Raw genomic sequence first — 23,543 nt, forward strand, 5'->3', positions numbered from 1 at the left:
CTCAGGAGAAGTAAATAAGTTCAAAATAAGCTTTGTAATACAGGAACTCATTGCAATGTATGAACTAGAACGAGATCTAAAGGAAAACAACACTTGTCCCCCACAAACCAGTCACATCACTCCTTTCCCTGAAGGGCAAGATTTCTGGTCAAGGTGAGTTTCATGGAAGTTTTTTTCCTTAAATTTCATTATTTTTAGTTTTTGGAAAGTTGCTTTGGCTCAGGACAGTTTTTTTTCTCTACTCTTTGATTGATTTTGCAGTGGAAAGGGAAGGGGTGTTTAGACACATGAACTGAGAAGGTTGATGATGTGGTGGAAGGACCTTTCAGGTATTTTCTAGGAAATCAGGCTATATCTGTTGTTTGCTGGTATTTACTGCATCAGAGGAATATGAGGTCATCTGGGGATGTTTATCTGTAAACATCTCTTACTCTTTGCAGCCAATCTGTAAGTCTATTACCCTCACTGTCTTCAAAACAATCCTTAAAGGACTAAAGGGACAAAATCTAATTCATTGCAAATCCTGAGGTAAATCACCCATTTTTTAACCCAGATAAAAATATCATGTGGGAATTAACTTTTTTTGTTATTTTTTTATCAGCTGTGCCATCATGCGTTTGTTTATATCACTCTTTCCACTGAAAAAAAACTAAAAAAGTTTTCTCTTTTAATCATTTTTAAAAGGTCCATTTCCCTCAAAAAACAAACAAAAAAAGGGCAGAGCCTTAAGGACCATGTTTCTATATAATTTAAAAAATATCCAGCCTCTTTTGAAAATGTCCAAACATTGTCATCATATTTCTAACAAAAACCAAAAAGTATAGTTCTACTTGTATTAGTTTTGTACCTCAGAGCCCTTTCCATTGTTTTCCAAATGCATCTGAGCTAAGAAAATCAACAACAAAATGAAAAAAATCTGTATTTAGTGACACAAATTGTGAAGCAATATTTTGGAATTGGTTTTGATTGGTGAAGGGAAAGATATTCACTTTAACATAATATGTAAAAATGTTTTTAGAATTTCCTAGACAATAAACAGGATGAAGAAAGATTTTTACACTACTTAGCTGTTCTAAAGCAAGGCATATTCCTAGCCACTGTTTAAAAATACAGATCTGACAACCCAATAACTATATTTTGAGCTTAATAAAAAAAGCTTGCACATTTAAATTAGTTTACTCTTATATAACAAATGTCAAGGGCTAGATTCCTACTGTGTTTTTTTCCTGTATATGCAATAAGTTGAACTAATCTTCTTGCCTTTGAATGAGATCACATTTAAAATGGTTATAATGATTTAATTGAATTTATAATTCTAGAAAAATAAACAAATTTCAGAGTATTTATTTCTACATGGTAAGTGCTTGGCAGAGATAAAACAAAAATTTAGGAAAATTAAGAAGTCCTAAGCTGCCGGTCCTGAAATGGGGGACATTTTTGATTTGTCATTTGTCTAAGATGTCTAATGAGGTCAAATTAAGTGAGACTTTCAGGAACATTCACCTTTTAGTAATTTTCCTGGCTTTTCAGTTGAACTTTTCAACAATTTTTATTAAATATTTTTTTCTTATGACTGCTGTAATTGTTACATTGCTGTTGCAAACCCTTGCACCTGTCATATCATTAGCAGACATAGAATAGAATTTAAATCCTATTGATAAACTTCTAATAACCTGGATATAAAAAGCATCCATTTACTTTTGTAACACTTATAAATCCTGCATACTATGCCACACTTTTTACTCAAGTTCAAGATACACTCCACATGCTTAAAAGCCTTGGGCTTTCTCACTCGGATTGGGAAAACAGCTTTTCAAGGACTTAGTCTGGAGGAAAGGAGAGGGTGGGAGTCCTGGCTGCAACAGCCTGTTCCCCCAGCCCTCAGCATTGCATGCCAGGGTCTTGGACACCCACTGTCAAAGGCAATGCGTGTTCCACAGAAGTGACCTTCTCTGACTCAAGTCACATGAGCTCTGCAAAAGAAACTGCATGGATTCAACAACCAGGCACTGACACCAGCAGAGCAGCTGTAGAAAAAAGCTAAAGCGGGAACTGCTTGTACTGAAAAGATTTTTTTTTTATTCTGACTGGACTTCAGCTGTCCTTGACAATTGACATTCACTCCAAGCTTGTTCTGCTCTCATCTCAGTCCCTTCGCCTCTGCAGTGCTCCACAGTTGCCCTTCTTATCTTCCTCTCTTCCCATATTATTTCCTATTAATTTCCCCTTTTCCTCATCTTTCTAATCCCTTCTGCCACAAAGGGAGAATTAACATGTCATTTATCATCACAATATTGATAGCTATGTACTACCCCTCTCCCTTCCCTTCCCATTTTGTCTATTCATAGACTGCTCTTCAAGGCAGGAAGATTGCCTCTTGCCCTGCCGTTTGTATACGGTCCAGAAAACTCTACCTGGCTTTGGTTGGTCCCACACAAATTACACAACCAGTAAAACCTCTGCAAGAAGAAAACAAGGAAACTTCCTCACCAGGACTTTTGACAGCGATCTTTTCTCAATCTGAACTCCGACAGAAAGTACCATGGTATCACCATGTAGAAAATTCATATCTTTAGATTGAAATGGTAGAGCTGTCTGTACTTCTAGAACAGGTTATAATTCTTTGCTCATGGCCTAATAAAATGCTTCCATTTCTGATATTTACTACCTTTCCTCTTCAAATTTCTCTGCACTACTCAAATAATACAGCTACAATGTTTGGTTTCTTACAAACCTAAAAATTAAAACACAACTCAGACTTCCATTTGTCCCAAACTCCTGCATGTTGTTTTTCTACAGTGTTTTTAAACTGCAGAATTACACCAAGATTCAGATAATCCTTGTAACATAATGAAAAATTAGACAGTATGAAAAGAGCACAGCATTCTGGAAACCTGTGAAACTTCCTTTGACAAAGCTATAAAACAAACTTCCAGCAGTGTTTGTCAGGTTTTCTTACGTTCTTACCCATTAGTTTTCTCAACAGGCACTTACGGCTTTTCAGAGCTTCTATTTTCACTGACCATCATTCTTCTGCATGGTCCTACGTAGCAATTGCTGAGACACCTGTATTGGCACATCTCAGTGCAGATCCATTACTCAGTCACCGTACCTTCCCTAAGCCATGACTGAAATATGCAGCAGACCATCTGATTCCTCAGTCTTCAGGCTTCTTGACTTGCCCTTCCCTGAACCGCTGCATTTACCCTCCTATGGACACCATCCCTTTGTTATTACCTGCAATAGCCACAAGCCCTGTGGGTTTTATGCTCTTGGCCAGGCTTCAAGTTTCAGCGCTTCCCTTGCTTCTCACCCTCCACACACTAATCAGGAGTTCCCTAGTGGGGTCTGGGATGTAGATGCCTGTTTAACTTCTGTCCTCAGCATTTCAAAACCATTAGTCAGGGCCTGGACTGTGGCCATCAGAATACGTGTACTGTAAGGTAGACAGAAACTCCCACATTTTCCTCACCCCGTGCATCTGGAAGACAAATAATGAGTCCCACAGTGTATTGTTTATTCTCATCCCATATTAATTTTATTTATAATGATAAGCTAATAGTGCTTTTCTGGCTATTAGGTGGAGCACAATGAGGTACCATGAAGCATGGAGATGGGTACCCTGAGATGGGAGGATGGCTAACCTATGCCTTCACACACTTCACCATATTCTGAACTCTATCTCCAATAAGTAAGCCTGGTCATTATCACTCTAATGAGTTACCTGTGACAGTTTATATTACCTTAAAAACAATCCAGAACAACCTGTAGTCCGAGCAATCTTCCACGAGTTAAGCTTCTCTAAATCCCCAGTTGATCATGCGTCTAGCTGCATTGCTATAAATATACATCCATGCTGCTAAGTAGCCCAACTGTTAAACTCATCTGCAAGTACTGTGCCTTCAGCTCATCACTGCTAATTCATTCAGGCTTCCTTCTTCTTCATTTTAGATAATGTCAGGTTGCTTCTCCCTTGGGTGAGATACTACTATGTTTAGTAATTCCCAACTTGTGGGTAGGACAGGAGACAAAGGGAAGACAATAGTCAGAGAAAATTTGAAGACAATCTGCAGCTCTCCTGTCAGTCTCAGGCTTGGGACAATTGGGGTCTGTTGGTTTGCTGAAATTTTCTTTGGCAACAGCTCTCTCCTAAGGTGTCCTTCATATTCTCTGATCATACCATATCATTTCACTTTTATATGCGCAAGACACGATGTTTTTCTTCATTTTAACTTGTCCCTTTGTTTACCACTATTAACTTTTACTGAAGACCTGCTTTTTACTCTGCATTGTGCTCACATAAATTGAGTAAAAATATGTTATATTTTAATAAACTATATTAAAATATAGACAATTCAAACTACATAAATTTTAATAAATATCCATAACAAAGTTTTAGGGTCTCTTGTACTCCTATCTGTTTACCTAGCCAAACCTGCCCACCTTCTTTATCATAATAACAAAACCTGATCCTCAACAGGTGCCTGTGAGAATTCAGTGCATGTAAATCGACTTATTTTCATCAATACAATACCTAATCAAGTTCTGGTACACATTAATGGCAGTCCTCATCACAAAAAAAGAATAAATCAGTTAGCATGTGAAAATGGAAACAGATGCTTTTCTAACAACCATACCAATTTACAGAGTAGAAACAGCTATTTGCATGGTCAACGACAATGTAATAGATCATGTATTTTCTGCTGTATGTTACAAACAAATACCTCCTTTTCTTCCTTTATGATAAAAGACAAGGCTCTTACCCAAATGGGTAAGAGAGGTGAAGGAATTACACAGGAGCATACATTTTTTTTTCAATATTATGCTTATATTGTTTTTAATGTTATAATCCTTGTCATTCACTGGTAAAGGGGAAAAAAAGATATATAGAATGAAATAGTATTTTTGACATCATCTATCGTTATTACAAAGGTTACAAATCATAAAAATCTTGTATCTTGTGCCCATACAACATGCTAAAAACTGGCTTTGATTGCAATGGAAATCAATCCTTTCTTAGGCTAATATCTCTTTCTAGACTACAATGATTCAATACTTGGGAATTGTAAGGATCACAGTTGCCTGCCTCAAATAGTGTTTAGGCCACAGAAGAACTTTGCCATGAGATAAGCACAGAATGGAGAGACCAAATGGCACTAAATCCAGGCCTGGTGGAAGCGAGGTCTGGCTACCACATCCTGGGTAATGCATCCAGACAAAAATCCCCACTGTGGCAAATTGTGTAAAGAAGCAACTGTTCATATGCGTATCATTGATAAAAAAATAAAGATCACCCCAAGTTATGGGACAGATGGCATCTGTGACCACCAATGACCGCTGAAGCCCCACGACACCAAATATGCCTCCATGGATACATGAAACTTGGACTGTAAGTTAAATCACCATAGAGGGAACTTGAGATAAGAGAAAGGTGGTACTATTGTCTCAGTATTAGCTCAGGCCTAGGGGGAGGTAAACAAAGTGGGGGAGATGAATGTACCACTGATAATGGCAGAATTTATGGGCCACAAGGAAAGCCAACTCAGCAACGGCTTTGAAATCAGCTTGAACAGGGTCAAAGGTAATTCTGACGGGGGAAATCGTGACTACCAACTCACAACCCACCCACTGAATGAAACCCAGTGACTCACAAGAGAAAGACTGAACATGGGACTAATTAACATTAGAAGCAAGGGAATAATTTAACCAATAGAATAAGAGAACTGTGTAGCCAATGAGCATGAATTCCTTTGTTTACAAAACTGTATAAATAGGGAAAGCTTCGAATGATCTCGGGACCCCCACCACTGAGAAGCCCAGGATGAAGAAGGACCAATGGGACCCTGCTGGATCCACTGGTGGTGACTATCTTCTGCTTGATATCTCTCTCTCTCTCTCTGTCTCTTTCCCTCCCGACCCCCTTTTCTATTTCTTTCTATCTCTCTACATTACATTTACTGTTAAATAAAATCCATATTATTGAGTTCTGCATATGGTCTCATTTGTACTTTAATGCAGGCAGAGGCATCTCTCAGTAATTGGATCTTAACGGGAGTAGAGAATTTTTATGGAAAATCAAAGAAATAAGAATTAAAAGGAGCAGAGAAATGAAACTATATCTAATATTTCAACAAGAGGCAAAATAAAGACTTATGCCTCAAGATCTAAACTACTGTCACATCTCACTCCCTAGATAAAACATGCAATCCCTTCCCAGCCCTAGACAGGTAGGAACATAAGACCACAGATGAAAACAGTTTTACTGGGAGAGTTTTGCACAGAAAATATTTGTGCAAAAAGAGGCTTGAATGACACAAAGAGAGTTCCTTGGTGCTTGACAAATTGAAAGTGGGACAGCACAGTAAAGAATTTAAGCTAGAAAGAGAGAAAATTAAAAAAACAGGAAGAAGTTACTGGCAGTCAGCAGGGAAGAGCAAGTAAATGCTCTCTGAGGATGTCTACCACAAGCCCCTTGAAGTTAACAGGGGGTTAAATTAATCTTTGTGTAACTGAAGTATAAACTGAAGCCAAATAATTTTGCCCTTAGCTTCAGCACTGTCAGGATTTCCACTTACTTGAATGCATCATGAGCCTAACAATAAATTTAGCCTTGGTGCTAAACTGCTTAGTCCACACGAGGGAATGTCATCCAGAATCAGACGTGATACGGAGCTACACTGATTTATGACATGTGTAGATCCACCAGTTTCAGAAACAAACCTTCAGCTCAGAAATAGCATCTAAAACCAAGCATTTACACTAGGAAGCTGGGCTACTGAAAGCCCTGGAAGAAAGCTAAGTTCTTAATTCAGGTCGTCTGAATCACCACCTGGCAGGTTCCCCCCACTCTGCAGGAAGCATCAACACTGAGGCTTGGCAGCCCCTTCTGCCATGTCCTTGGAAGGCTCTCTACCCAGACACGGAGGTAGCAGAGCATTGCACAGATCCTCAGGTTTTACTGAATTCCTTTGCTTTTTCTCCGAACATTACTTTCTCACTCTCACACAATAAAATTAAAACATATTAATGAAGAAACCTACTTAAATTATTATGAATAGAATTGCAGTCAGCTCTCAATTATACAGTTCGAGTGTTACATAGCTTGTGCACTGAGCACAGAACAGCTCTGGCACAAGCATTTCATTGGATTTCCTCCCCTAAGGAACAGATTCACTCTCTCTCTCTACTCCCTACAAACGGATATAATAATGAAATAAACTATCCTGGGCCAGAAAATGCAGATGTGCTGCTCTGCGTGCTATTGACACCCAGCGCTGTGTCCAGAGAGAATGAAGCCAGAAAGGTCCACCACACCCAAGCCATCTCTGAAGAATCAGACAATTATGCCCTTCCTCCATTAGACAAAAAACCCCCTAAGAATTACAGGTTTTATTAACTGCTTTCTCCATTTTTTTTTCTTTCTTCCCTGTCATCCCATTTAGCTGAATGAAGGCTCCACCAAAGATAGCTTCTAACAAAAAACATTTCTTCTCAGAAACATTTAACATTTTTTCCAAGAATCACACTTAGGCTACTGCATGGTCCATCTTCCGTTTTGCACACTGCTCTTCTCGGAGTAAAACAAGAAACAACAATGATTGTGGGGAAAGGAATGCTAGAGCAATAATAAGGGAAGAAGTGGCTTCCAAACAGAAAAATAAACAATTTCTTCAAGTACAAGTCCAGCCACTCCTCTTTGTTCCCTCTCCCTCCCTACCTGCTTCTATCTCATGCACACACAAACATTGTATTTCGGATAAATGACCAAGTTTTGCAAAGAATAAAGAGCAGTTATTCTTACTGACAGTACTGTATGGAGCCAGTAACTAGGAGTAACTGGGATCAGATCCTTTGGGAAAAAGGTCAGCAGAATTCCAGGGTGTTTTTTCTGTCAGCACTAAGCAATCTATAGGGAGTAAAAATTTATCATTATACTGGACTCATGCTTGAACCTATCAACTTTTTCTTCCAGGAACTTTGGTCCGTATATAAATATAGACTAAGTATATTCTTGCAAGCTGAAACTTTTGGCTTTTGTTTTTGCCACAGGCATTCAAATACAGTCATAAGAGAATGAACATGAGGAAGTACATAGAGACATATGACCGAGAGTGCATAAAACACAAATCTGTGGTCTAAGGAAATAATTTTTTTTCATGTATGACAAAGTATGAACCTGATTTTACTGAGAAATTGTATTTACTCATTTTACATCTGCATGCAGCATTATAAAATTAACCTAAGATTCTTTATGAAATGAATATCATTTTTCAATCATATGATTTTGTGAAAACAGATTTTATGGAGTCACATGGGACAAAAGAAATCAAAACTCTAACTGTGCACATGGTCAAGGAACTAAAAATTACACACAGGGCTTCCTTGGTAATAAAATAATGTAACAATAATGTTAGCCTGTTCTTCCCTTTTGATGGAAGGGCAGCAGAAGAGACATAATGTGAACTTTTGTTGGAACATCCAGAAAACCACCACAATAACCCTGTGCTGGTTTTGGCTGGGCTGGAGTTGATTTTCTTCACAGTGTATGGCGGTGTGTTTCAGGTTTGTGCTGATAATATAGAGGTGATTTTGTTCCTGCCGAGCAGGGCTTACGCAGAGCCAAGGCCTTTTCTGTTTTTTGTACTGCCACGCTGGCAGGGAATTTGGAGGTGCTTGGGAGGTTGGGAGGAGGCACAGCCAGGACAGATGACCCAAACTACCAAAGGGATATTCCAGACCATATGACATCATGCTCAGTATATAAAGTGGGGGGAGAAGAAGGGAGGAACATTTGGAGTGATGGTGTTTGTCTTCCTAAGTCACCGCTATGTGTGATGGGACCCTGCTCTCCTGCAGGAGATGGCTGAACACCTGCCCGCCCATGGGAAGCAGTGAATTCATTCCTTGTTTTGCTTTGCTTGTGTGTATGGCTTTTGGTTTCTCTATTAAACTGACTTTATCTCAACCTATGAGGTTTTGACCTTTTACTATTCCAATTCTCTCCCTGATCCCTCTGGTGAGGGAGTGAGCAAGCAGGCGTGTAGTGTTTGGTTGCTGGCTGGGGTTAAACTATCACAAACCCATACATTCCCACGGCATAAGGCAACCAGTTCCCCTGTGTACAACTGCCCCTCAAATTTACTTTCTAACTCTTTTTTCCCCCAAAATTATAAAACAAAAGCCCAGAGAAGAGGAGACTGAGGGGAGACCTCATTACAGTCTCCAGCATCCTCACAGGGGGAAGTGGAGGGGCAGGTACTAATCTCTTCCCTCTTGTGACCAGTGACAGGACTTGAGGAAATGGCATGAAGCTGTCGGGGGAGGTTTAGGTTGGATATCAGGAAAAAGTTTTTCACCCAGAGGGTGGCTGAGCACTGCAACAGGCTCCCCAGGGAAACACCAAGGAGGTCACAGCACCAAGCCTGTATTAAGTTCAAGAAGCATTGGGACAATGCTCTCAGGTACATGGTATGATTTTGGGGGTCAAGGGGTGACTTTGCAAGAGCCAAGATTTTGACTCAACAATCCTCATGGGTCCCTTCCAACTCAGCATATTCTGTGATTCTATGACTGAGTTGCTGGAAACATGGAAACTCACAGATAGCTAATACATCCTCTTCCATTTTAAAACCAAATCAATAGCCACAAACTTTGTCAAGTTTCCAAGCACTCATTCTAAACCGTGGGCTGGTCACGTACTTTGGTATCAATCCAGTAAAGCACTTTACGCACATACTTAACTTTAAGCATATGAGCAGTTCCATTGATTTCAGTGGGACTTCTCACAGGTTTGATGTTAAGCAAGGGCAAAAGTGACTTACCGGGAGTAGTGCCACAGACTGAGAATCTCGCACCACTGAGACCGAATATTTTCATATATGAAGTGCCTGTTCCATTTTGTGTGAATGGATACTTAAAGATAATGATAACAATCACAAGAAACTCTGCTATTTCAGGTACAGTAGGGAATGGAAGATTTTGTTGGACAGAAGAGAAGACAAACCTCCATCCAAACTGGTACAACACCCACTATCAGGGGTTGTGTCTGTGTTTCCTATGACAACGAAAATAATATTATTGTGTTTCCACAGCAACACGAATGCATATGTGATGATGCAAAATATTTTCACAGTATGCAAGGGAAAAAAATGTCCTATACAAAGTAACATAACATATGAAAGATCCCTATCCAGCTCAAGTACAGTTTTTCCTCCCAGTAACCTGCATAATATAAAATCAATCTAGAATTTGCATTTTTCTGTTCCTGCACTGTGCCTCGTGCACTTTCACACATCTACTTCATGTCAATCAAGCAACCCACAATTTGCTGGGTTTTGAACACAGGTGCTTTGCGTTGCATGGTTAGTCATAGGCACCAGCCAGAAACTGTCTTCCTCTGCTTACACATGTAGATTGAAAATGCTTTTCTGACTCATTCATTACTTTTTATTCGGTAAACCTGGAACACTACAGAATGCACTGTGAGCAAAAATTTAAGCACTGTGGGCAAAAATTTAAGCTTGAAAGTTTAGGCACAATTATCATTGACTTGGTCTTGGCTGTCAAACTTAGCCCTGATGAATTCAGTACTGCTTACATGCAGACTAGCACTGTGACTCATGCACAAGTAACCAGCAAAGTGCGAAGAGTGCAGCATACACCAGGTGTGCTAAGCTTCCTCCCTATGCCAAAATAAACCCCCCATAGTGTGCAGTAGACTCAGTCCCAGGCTGGATTTGTTGGACTGATTAGAACCACTTTATGGGGATGACTTACACGGACAAAGGCTATGTCATGCATATGCAATAACTCCTAAATATATCAGATACACAAAAGTTGCTGTCCCATGTACCACAGGCACCTAAATTTTTGTTCAGGGTGACTCTGACAGACATATAATACCATTATCCATCATATATGGAAAACCACAATTGAAATCGTCACTCAGTCCTTGGCAGAGGTGCCAATAACTGAGAGGGCTGGAGCTGGAAGAACTGGTTTTCCCTACAAAACCACTGAGTTGAATGATGACTTTATTACTCTAAAATCTGAGATCAAGTGTGAGTGGCATGTAACTGAACCAAATTTATCTCTGCTTTCATAAAGTTATAGCCAGCACCTTGCTAGAAGAAGTAAATTCCTCATAGATGTGTTCCTGATTTTACTATGAAATGTCAGCCTCAGGTTACAGAAAAACTGAAATAGAACTGGTGGGACAACGTAGTTGGCTGGCTGAACCATTTGTGAAATATAATAATTTCATTTTTGATGAGAATAGAGTGATCAGGGTCACAGATACAAGTATTTACAAGTGCAAGCTATTATCCTAAGAACTCTAGGATTTAGCTAGGGAAAAATACATTTACTGGAATGAACACTGACAAGTAAAATATTTAATCCCTAAAGTTTTATTTCCCCTAAACATAAAATAATATTACCTTGAATGGTCCATAAATAACATTAATGGAGAGATTTTGAATGGTAAATCTCTAATGATATACGAGAGAGGACTTAGATAGGTTTAACTGGGCTCTTTCTCAAACTTGGAAACTGTGTTACAAATGGTTTTGGTTTTTTTAAAGCAGCATTATAATCTGTTATCTGTTTGGATCAAATCCTAAAAAAGTTTTTAGTTCCAAATATGCAAACACCACCAATGCAGAAGCAACTACAGGAAAAGTATTTTTACTACCCTACCAAGTTTAGAGAAAACATTATTTTAGTGCTCTATGGTGTGATGTGAGCTCTCTGTAGATGTCAATGAATGGTTGTGCAAACCCTCAATTGTGCTTCAACATAATGTACTTAAAGGAAGGCTTCAAAACAAAGTTCTGTTTACAGAGCTTCTAACCGAGTGTACATCCATAGCCCAAATGAATTAAATGCTGCTTTTCTAAAATTAATGTTCTAATACAATGTTACTCGAAAAAGTTTGAGATAGTCAGGTTTTATTGATTATATTTTTATAAGTTAAATAAGAGAAGCAGAAAGATGGATAAACTAATCTGTTCAAATTAGCATAGGAATGCTTTCCTCCCCCCCTCAACTGAGGCCCTTCTAGTCCTCACCTCCATGCCTCAAGCAAAACTAGTTATACTGGGACATAAACCACAGGTCAAAATTCAGGCTCATGTGAATTGACAATATTCCCCCAACATGATAATTCTAAGCAAAATAAAAATTCCATCAATGATGAGTCATCAACAAAGGTTCAGTTTAAGATCAGAAACAGGACTAAGACTGTTGCTGGAGTGGGAATAGAGACCAAAGCACTGTCTTAGAAAGAGTGCAATCGATTTATGTGAGAAAGACTTTAGCCACTCACACTCACAGCAAAATTGTGCATTAATCTAACCTTCTCTAGTTTCCATGCTGAAAAAATTTAAACACAATAAAATAATAGTTAAATGTACTGAACTGATGACATATGTATGCCACAGCTTACCCCACTGAAAATATAAAACTGCATCTAATGTAATTTAGATAAACAATTCTGAAAAAGCATGTTGCATATAAATAACAAATCTAAATCTCTCTAACTAACAACCATTTAAGCACATACAAGACGACAATTGTTCAAGAGTAAATTATAGAGGGAAAATTTGATAACATGTCACAAAAAATATTAAAATAAACCAAATTATTTAGCTTTGTATTTAGTATATGTTATCTTGGTTAAAATGCCATATACAGGATTTTACTAAGTCAACTTTAAGATGTCTTACTTTCAGCATTAGTAAGAAATTAAAAAAAATTTAAAAAATTCAGTGAGATTTCTACTCTGCTATAAAATTTCTGAGCTACCTAGATTTTATGCTTGACAAACATTTCTACACAGTGAATACAAATTAAGAAAAGAATCCACCTACAGAAATTCCTCTTCTCCTGCTTCCTATACACTTCCAGAGTAACTTTCTTTCATCTTTAGCAGCTTTTGTACCTGAATATTTTTTCCAGAAGGCTTCCACATTGTAACTCCCCAAATTGTGCTTTAATCTCTTTGTACGTCTGTGTGTTGTAGCAGTTTTTACATATAAAACAGCAATTATATGAACAGATCTAATATATCCATGGAAAATGTGCAGTAAGGAAGGTGCTGATTTAAGAATGCCTGAGAATATAAACCTATCCAGATTGACTCAAAAAAGTAAGCAATAAAGATTTGTATAAAAATAATCCTATATTTTGTGATTGTATTGAATGCTTTTTTTTAGCCAAAAATTTCTGAACTACTGACATCTTGCCTAAGAATTGAGAGGCTTGAAAGTTTTGTATTTGAATAGGCATTGTTGTGAAATAAACACAAAATAATAACTGTGTGGATTTATAAACACAATTTTATATTTTAAAATATAAATTAAAAAATATTTACACTCGTGACAGTGAGCATCTTGAAAGACTGGACTGTTGTTCTCTGCTATTGTTATCAAGCTTCATAACACCTTGTTTAGGGTGCTAAGTAACAACTAAGATGTAATGAACTCGTAGAAACCATATACATAAACTAGTTTACATTTTTTCCTACAGGCCACATTTTCAGTGAGACACTGAAATAAAAGGGTTTTTGACTACTTAAAATCATAATCAACTGAAGCACGTGGTTTTAGTGCAAATAAGAATGGATGTTACATTAAGCAAAAATTATACCTTTCAAAATTCCAAGAAAGAGTTATATATTTAGAAATAAATTGCACATTTGCACAATCAGGAAAATATAGAATTTCTATACAAATAAAACTCCTGGGCAAGGTATTCTGTAACAATAATGACAATAGTCAGCTCAAATGAGATTAACTTGTACTTTTACTCTCTCCCTCAATTAATAATATATATTTCTTTTCTATTTATGTGTAATTAATCATCTAGGTGAGCTAAACTGTCATCAATGACATCCGCTCTAGAGAAGACAAAGTATTATTCAGTGGAACCTTTTCTCCGGATGCTTACACTCACAAAAATCAAGAATTGCTCCTCTGAATAGACATACCTGGGTACACAATTAGCATGAAAAAAGAATTCAAAGCCAGTGGCTGAACAGACTTTTTGCACACAAGCTATCACTGTTGTTTATTTTTTTTGCATCATGAAATGAAATTTACAAGGTTTGTTTTTCTCTAATGGCAACCATAAAGTAGAATACATTCAGTGTCATATATTTTTTCTTATATTTAACTGTGGTATGGAAGAAAAACAATACTGAGCCTAAATGACATCTGTTTGCGATCATAGAATTTCATATTCATATATAATCTTCATAACACAAGACTTCATCAGTTGCTGTGCCTCATATAATAAGGACAATGATTACTAAGAGAGTTTTAACTCCCCTCCCAAAATCAAAAGCACCTCTGAGAAGTCAAATTAGAGGTATTGGAAATAAGGTACTGCAAGTTCTTTACTAAAAAGAAAGACCTTTAAGTTTTAAATACTCTTATAACTTCGCAATCTACTTTTCACTTTACTTTACAGGAAGTTTTGCATTTTCTATGCTTTCACTAAAATTCTTCCATTGATCTTGCAGCACATAATTATATCTTTGCTTTCAGATAAAGAAAAGCATTAAGTATTTTCAGAAAATTTGAGTGTCTAAACCAAAAATGCAAGCATATGTCCAATCACTCAAAAAAAAAAAGATGTCTGCAAAGTCACTCAGGTAAAAGAGAGGGAGTTATGTACGGTAACATTGAATGGAGTATTTGAGAAGGAATTAAAGAGAATGAGATCATGCATCTTTTAGACAGGTTATGAGGAATGCAGACGGGAAAAGAGAGCAGGCAGCACACTATGTTGAATGAAAGACTCGTAGAGCTACAGAAAAAAAGTCATCTACCATGTTTCTCCTTCAATTGAGGAAACTATGCATCCTATATTTGTTTTAGGTCATCAATTTTGCTCCAAAGGCCAATCTATTAAGCAAATATTTTCTCCATCTTAGAAGCATTTGTATTTTTTACTAACTTGAAATGAAGCTTCTAAAATTATTATGCTCATGTTCTGACATTTTCATCTTCAGTCCCTTTGGTGGAAAATTTTGATTCTTTAATTAGCTGTTCAAGGCAGTGACCTTACAGCTAAATACAATACACTTATTTTTGTTACCATTTCAATTAAAGTACTTAAACAGAAGGAAACTATGAAAGAAAACCTATACCCAAATGCTACCATTCAAACCTTTTTGAACCACACTAAGTTATTACCCCAAAAGTCCCATGAATTATGTTTGTATGACTCCCTGCAATAATAAGTGATATGATCAAAGCAGTTCCAAACCCTTTTGCAGAACAATTAAAGTCTTGGTTATAACTCGGGGGGGAGGGGGGAGGGAGGGGGAAACACAAACAAAACCAAAGAAACCCTTTGTTTGGTGTGTAATTTTTGATAAAATTTATGAGACATTGTTATAATCCTGATGTTAATACCTCTCTTCATGGGAGGTCCCATTGAAGTCACTTTTCATTGAATAAAGAAAACTCTTCTGCCAGAGGAAAGATACCTGAATACAGCTTCTATTTTTCTTCCAGTTCAAAGACATGTTCAATGTGTGCTGAAGGTTCAATTTTGCAACACCTTGAGCCTGATTCAGTTGGAACTAAATTCAGTGGGACTGTACCTCTTCTTTCACTTAACTGTTGGATCATATCCCAACACAAGACAAACTATTCCCTATGATTAACACTTGGGAAATAGAGCAATAGAACACTCTCAGTGCCACAAAACATTTATAGAAAGGATTGAAATGCTTTCAAGATTTAAGAAGAAAAATTAAAAAAGCGAAGCTTCAAACAGGAACAAAGATACTGTTGAGCAAATATATCATATAAATATATCAGATAAAACCTTATTTTTTGTATTTCTTTTGATTAATCAGAAATACTGATCTGGTATCCCATAAGATTAAAGTTTCCTTACACCTAACTATGGCAATAAATCATCTGTATTTTTAACACTTTTAAAAGTGTTGAGTTCCCTCTGACTCAGTCATAGAAGTTCAGAATTTTCCTACATTTAAATTAAGATCTTTGTCATTTCCAGATTCCTTCAGGAATCTTTTCTCATAGGTCAGATTAAGATGTTTCTAGTGTGCCAGAATCATCATCTTGTTCTGTTTGTTTATTTAAATGAGGATTCCTGTAGGAATTCTGTAATATGTCAGGATAAAAAACTTTATTTCTGTCCTTTGACTGGAGTAGGGCAGCTCGAAAATTCCTAAATTCAAACACAACTAGCACTTCTCTTCCTGCAGGGATTCCTGCAGTTCCTGTATTTCTTGATTTCACTTCATTTTTAAGCTGTTACAGATACTGTTTTATGAACTGATATATCTTTGCAACTGTTTTAGAGGCATTTTGTGCTTCAGAATAATTTGAAGATTGAATCTTCCTCTTTCACTCAAGCTCAGAGGTTTATAACATCTTCTTGCATATCTCTCTGTTTAGTTACCAAAATATATTTTTAAACTATTTAACTGGAAAAAAACCTAAACACCACACCTCACAATAGACTAAAGTGTGACCTAACTCATACCATATAAATCATTGATAATAATACAAAAAACCCCAATATAAATTCAATTAGATAAAAATGGGCTCTCTCCATATACTTTGATATAGTTACTCCATTTGTTTTTCTAAGGCTTGCCTGTTAGCTGATGGTTCAAATCATACTTTGCCTTGTTGTTCAAGAAATCTGCCAACCTCCTTTACTTGCTCTTTTTCCCCCCTCCATTTTCATTCATCTGTCAGCCTATTAAGCACACTTTAATTACTGGTATCTTTTGAGTGTACTGATAAAGCAGAGCCTGGAGCCCACACTGAGTGCATGAGTGGGAGAAGGAGGGCTGATACTCCCAACTGAGTGAGCCACATTCAATGGAAATGGTCTACTCAATCTGCTGATTTTTGATATTGGTCAAAAAGCTACAACGTTAAGTGATGTGCTTTACTCCAAATGTGAGCTTTTTCTCCCAGCTCAGAACCAAAGACTTCACCTCTAGTGTGAAGCAGTGATAAAAAAGAGAAAAGAAAGAGGAAAGGGAAAAAGAAAAGAGAAAAAAGGTGGAAGCTGGGGAAAGAAAGAAGGAAAGAGGAAAGAAGAAAACAAAAAGAAATTAGAAAGGAGAAAAGGAAAAAATCTTTAAAAAACATGGAAAGAAAGAAAAAAGAAAAAAAAGAAAAACAAAAGCAAACAAAGAAGAGGGGGCAGAAAAAAAGGGGTGTTCACAGCATTCAGCTTTGTCTCCGAATCTGAAGCAGCTCCAGATTTGGACACAGGGTCAGAGTTGCTCCAGGAGTGTTTCTCTCCCTATCTAATCACCATGCCTCAGATAGCCACTTGCATTTAAAGGGACGAATCTCCCTTTGTGAAGTTGTAAGAATCTTTCCAATTACATCAACAGGATCCCGATCAGCACCATTATGAGGAAAACTACTAGAATTGTTAAAAACATCCTAAATTCTATCTCTAAATGAAAGCACTCTAAATTAGGTATATTTGCTGCCGTGCAAAGGATTGCTCAAACCTGCCTAAATCAGCACAGTCCTTGGCTCACACTATTTTAATAAGACCCCTGTGTATTAAACCAGATTATATGACATATGTTAAGGTTCATGTTTGATATCAAATTAAGTATGTGGATGATTTATGGAAAAGAGTTCACCTCCCTCTCCCCACGTGAGGTTTAAGACTAACCTTCAACCAGCTCTTCCAACACTTTCTGCATTTAGGCCTTCCCCACTTGAAACCTTCAATGTTGTTCTTATTATCACAAGAGACCAATACCCACCCTAGCATCTGTTATTATTCCCTTACCTTCTCTCTCTGGGAGAACGTATGAACCTAGCATATATCACCGTGATTACTGGATGCCGCTAAATTTCTAGGAAAAAAGCAGCATTATTTTCCTCATAGAAGGATTTGATTGCACTATTACTCTATGCTCTAATGTGCTGCTTGGCTATAAGGGGAACCGTTGAGTAGTTTCTTAAAAAAACCAAACCAAAACAACACAGCAATAAAACCTCCACAAATTCCATAAAATAAATGATCACCAACCATTAGCTCTTACCCATAAGGATCAGCATAACAAATGTATTGAGAATGACAGACATCTGGCTGGAATAACTCTGTGAGGCAAAATTGTGAGTTACACCTCTCTCTAGCCACCAAAATGCTGTGCATTAGCACCTATTATCAAAAGCAAAGGCAGGTGATGCCATAGGTCGTTCACCTCCTCTTGTCATTTCCACTGTCAGAGAAGCTTCACAGATCACCAGGAATATTAACAGAAATTATCTCCTCAGAATGAAATAGGAATTCACTACTTCACCAGATAACCCTTGGGCTGCCTGTTCTACTCTTTCCATGCAATTGGTGCCATGCTTTGAAGTGCATTAACCCATCGTAACCCTAAAAAACTCATTCCCATTTGTTATTTTTTCAGGTGTTCCAATAATCTAATTACTGGTGCCTCTTATAGCTCTGGCTCTTTCCCCACCCCCTCATTTCTTCCTTTTGGAATGTTTGCCCCAATTCTTTTCATTTAGAATATATATATATATATATATGTAGGTATTTAGTCAATAACATAATGAAATCTGATCCTGTTTCAACAACATATGCACATTTGTTTTTCCACTGTTTCCCATCTTCCTTGAGAAGGGAAACCAGCCTGGTGAGGACCCTGTTGCAAAATTTCCTTCTTCCTTGGAACATGGTGTAAATGGGTACAGACAGGTATGCCACAAATTCCTATATGCAATGATCCTATTCAAAGAAAATAGTTTCAAAACAGAAAATACTTTTGAATATATATGGGCTTGTATGATGAATTTCAATCAATGCAGAGACTTGGCATTAATTAACCACGTGTTGTTAGTTTCAACAGACCCTGTCCTCAGTGACTGACAGCAAACTCTAGTCCTATTTATTTGTCTGAGTTACTACAGGCCAAAAAAGATGTTCTCATAAGATTTATTGCCTGAATATCCAGGCTGCACTGAAACCTTGGTATTTACACTGGATTTCAGTATATGCATATCACAAGGTTCATATCCCTCTTTTACAGATGGCTTTTCCAAAATAATCTGACAAGGGTTAAGTTCCTTGCATGCTGAGACCACGTGCTGTCCTGTAGACAAATATTCTTTATTACTCTCCTCTATTATGTACATAGGATTTTCCTTCTTCTGCAAAGACGATAAATTCTTACAGTCACAGACTATCTTTTCGTGCTGCATTTTGCTGTACTTTAAGCAATGGGAACACACTGAGTAACAAGGGTGAACAGACTAATCAAACTACTAATAAATTGGAAATTCAAGTTACTTGATTAAAACACATAGAAAAACCTAATGAAAATGCTGTGACAGCAAAAGACCTTTCTCTGTTCTATATGTACATAAACTACTTCTTTCCTCAATGCACCTCAGGGACTTGCATCCTTTATCCAGTATCTTAGAATGAATTGGTCACAGACTGATTATATATAAATTGTTTACTCCATGAGATATCAGTAGTATTTCAGCCTATGGGACCACTTAAGTAGAATCCTGAACTTTTCTGTTTATCTACTCTACAACTTCTATAAATATGTTAGCTAGAGAAAAGTTAGAAACAGCCCAACAAAATTTAAGGAACATTCATTATGTAATTTTTGCTTGCATATCTCCATTAAAAGCAGATGCACAGTTAAATACCTTTTGTGGTCCTGACTTTCATTTGACAGACAAAGCCATTTTAGAACAATGCTCTCTTACTGATAGCAATTTAGATTATTCTATATGTTTTACCGATAAGACCTTAAACAGAGGATGACAGTGCATATTACAGGCAATATATCCAAAGAATTACAGGTGACATTTTATCTGTTCACAGAACGCTGTGCACATTTCCTTAAACTATCTTTGAGAATCTAGTCGTCATCATCTAAATATTTTTCAAAATCTTATTTTAATGAAACACATTTAGAAGCTTGTTTTAATGAAACACATTTTACCTTCACATGCACTGAAATGAAGGAAGTGCTTGCTGTACTGAACACTCCCCTTAAAGGAATCAAAGGCAGAAGACAGTTTCATCGCAAAAACGGTAAAACCACCTGCACTTCCAGTTGTCTATCTCATCCTTCCTTCATTTCCTTTGCCTGAGAGCAGGCCACTTTATATGCTCCCCAGATGAAAAATAAAGGTACACTGTTTTTATCCTTTGAGGTCAGGACTTAATTTTGCATACACTCTTATGAACTGGACTTTCAAAGTCCGATTGGCTAGCGGAAGTTTGCCTTTTGCACTGACGCCCTTCTAGAAAACTGGGTAGCTATAGGAGTTTAAAATTTTTGAAGCATAGTCACAGCTATGATGAAGCCACCTATCTCCTTCTGTCGTGGTTTAGGAATGGTATCCCCCAGTTTAGTGTTCCCGCTGAAAAACTCCAAGCCACACACCACTTGCTCCTCACTCCCCTCTGTGGCAGGTTGGAGAGGAGAACTGGAGGCACAAAAAGTAAAGATTGGGTTGAGATCAGAGCACTTTACTGGAAACAGCAACAATATTAATAACAAAGTGTACAAGAGAGGGGAACAATTCACATGCAAATGCTCACCATGCAGAGCCCAACAATACCTGACCACTCGCTTCTCTCTTTGTGACTGAGACCCCTTCCCCCGCCTCCAGAAAATGACATGAGGTGGTATTGAATAACGGCTGGGTTCTAGCCATGGCCCCTCCTGGCTACCGCAAAAATTGTCCCTGTCCTGGCCGGAACCAAGACACCTTTCAAGCCTATCAGCTGTAGAAGAGTTGCTGACCACATGTCCTCCATGAGAGGTGCAACAGCGAGGAAGGTGACTGTCCTTGTCAGTTGGGAACCTCATACTTACATCCTCAACCAATATACAAATGCAAGAAAGACAAGTGTGACAGCAGGTTCTAACTCTGCAAATGCTTTAGGACATGGCTAAATAAGCAAAGGCAACTCAAATTTTTGCAGAGTCTAGCAGATTACAGCCAAAATGCGATCACAATCTACCTACGAGCAGTGTGCAGAGGACCAAGCCTACCACAGCGTGAACAACATGCAGCCACTAATTTCTCCCAGCTCATATCCAAAATACAGATATGACTTGGAGGACACACATTTTCTCTCCTTATATAGAGTCTGATTAATCTGAAGTAACAACAACATATTTGAAACTTTTTTTTTCCAGTAGAATTCCTTCCTCTTTCATTTGCAATTTATTACACTTGCAGATTGGAAAATTCTAAATGAAAATGGAAAAAGGATTCAAAAAATAAAAATAATAAAACCAATAAAAATATTTCCAAACAAGCCCACTGTCAGACAGAAAAATTTTGTAAACACTATTCTAAAAAGCTTTACACTGTAAAGTCCTCACTGTCATTCTTTCTATGCTAAAATGTCCCCAATGAATGGATCTACTAAAAGATAAAACTTAATAAAAAAATTAAAAGAGATACAAGGATGACAAATATGAACTTTACAGAATGCAATAAGACGACACATCTTACATTGCTCAGTCAGGATTGAAAGAATGCACAACATTATCGTCAATTTAAATTGAAACAAGATCAGACCAACATGCAGAATTTTTACAGATCCCACCCTCTGAAGAAATTTCCCAGGAAATTATTTCCTTCCAAGGCAGAAAAACAGTCTCTGATAAACTGTATACAGCACATCTCAATTTGGGACAGTTCTCTGACATTATCTTTGTCTCCAGTCACTAAATATAAAAGATGGATAGATCTAATTTATGAAGGTCACTCTATTAATTATACCCATACTTTAAAATATGCACCTATTAGTTTTTACAGCAACAATACTATAGCTCCACCCAACCTTCATTATAAAGTCTTCAGTTTCCCTTATTGTAGGTCCAGAGGACCTAATCAAACTCCAGGAAAGAAAGTTATCAAATGATTTCTGTAAAGAATTAAAAAAAACTCCTGAAACATCCAAAAGCTCACTGCTGAACACACCAAATGAACTAAATAATGGGAAACACATTTACGATGTCCTTTAATGGTAAGCCTATCCAATTTGTGATTTAAGAGGTCAAACTATTGGTTATTTTTGCATTCCTGGTAATTTAAGAAGAAACAGACTGGGAAATGTGTACTCACAGGCCTTATAAAACTGCCTTCCTTATTTTGAATAATAGACATCCATTGTAAAAAGCTTACTAGTGGAAAAGCCCCCCTCCATGTTTCCACGCTTTGGCTGGAGAGCCCGCTGCCCATGAGGCTCACAATGAAGAATGAGTGTTTAAAAAGACAAAAGCAATCGGCCACAAAAAATCCTGCCACCCATGTGTCTGGAAAATATGAATTGCTGCAAGAGGTGGGACAACAAGAATTGCTCACACCAGATGGTTACATTCCCTGTCAGAGTACTGCACCATGATCTCGTGCTGAGAATGAGGGCTTTTCTCAAGGGCCTGAGGCTAAGCCTAATAACTGGGCAAGCAAGAGGAAGGAAAGGACAAGATGGAAAGACATCTACAGCTCTTGGCTGAGTCAGCCCCAAAGACTTCCACCCTCATTGCACCAGCACAGGCTCCAGCCAGCCCACCCACAGAAACCATCAGCCTGGTTTTACCTGGGCTTACAATTATTTTATAAGACTTGAGAGCTGTTACATTGACGTCAGTGGATTGCACCCTTCTATGTGAAAAAAAGCAAATTGAGGCAAGTCACAACACATCTATAAAATAAATTAAATTTTTAAAGTGTATCAAATACTTGATTTCTTTCCCTACTCAAGGACTACAAAAAGAATGCAGACAAAAAACAAGCATACATGCTTCATTCTAAAAAATGCTTGCACAAACCACTAAGGACTTCTTAAGGAATGGAAGTTGACTGGGAAAATCAAAAAGCGATTAACAGATTTTACTTACCTTTCCATTTTCAGTGTAGTGCTTATTTTATGTATCATTGTCAGCAAGCATTTAATAATTTCACAATTTGGTTACACAGCATTGCCACTCAATAACTAGTGCTAGCTGGAACATTTCTAATTAAATTTCATTTAGTCACAGCCAAATTGGATCTTGCTCATTTGAGGTTTTATATTACAGCATGAGTGGAATATAATAGGTTAATCAAGTTAGGACACTAATGTGAGGTGTGGAACAGTGAATTGCAGCTTTATTCACTGCCTGCTTATGCACTCCCTGCATTGATCCTGCTTCAGAAGAAGTCATCTGCCTGAAGTTAGCCAGGAGAAGCAGCAGCAGGAAATGGAGCTATGTTCACTATGTATCTAAACAGCTATACATTTTAAGTCAGTTTTGTTCTTCAAAAAATCAAGTCAATGGATTCTGTGTCCCTATTTAAGTCATTTGCAGGACAAGTATCATGGTCATTTTAATTAATTGGTTGACAAAACCGAAGTTTGACACAAGTTCATAATCACCCAAACTCTGAAATCAGATTAACAACTGTCCATGAGAGCTTAGCCAAAAGACAGCCTATGTTTTCTCCTGCTTGGAGCAAGAGGAGAGGCAAAGAGCATTACCTCCTTAA

The sequence above is a fragment of the Neopelma chrysocephalum genome, unplaced genomic scaffold, assembly GCF_003984885.1.
Source record: "Neopelma chrysocephalum unplaced genomic scaffold, ASM398488v2 Primary Assembly neopelma1_42b, whole genome shotgun sequence".
NCBI lineage: Eukaryota > Metazoa > Chordata > Aves > Passeriformes > Pipridae > Neopelma > Neopelma chrysocephalum.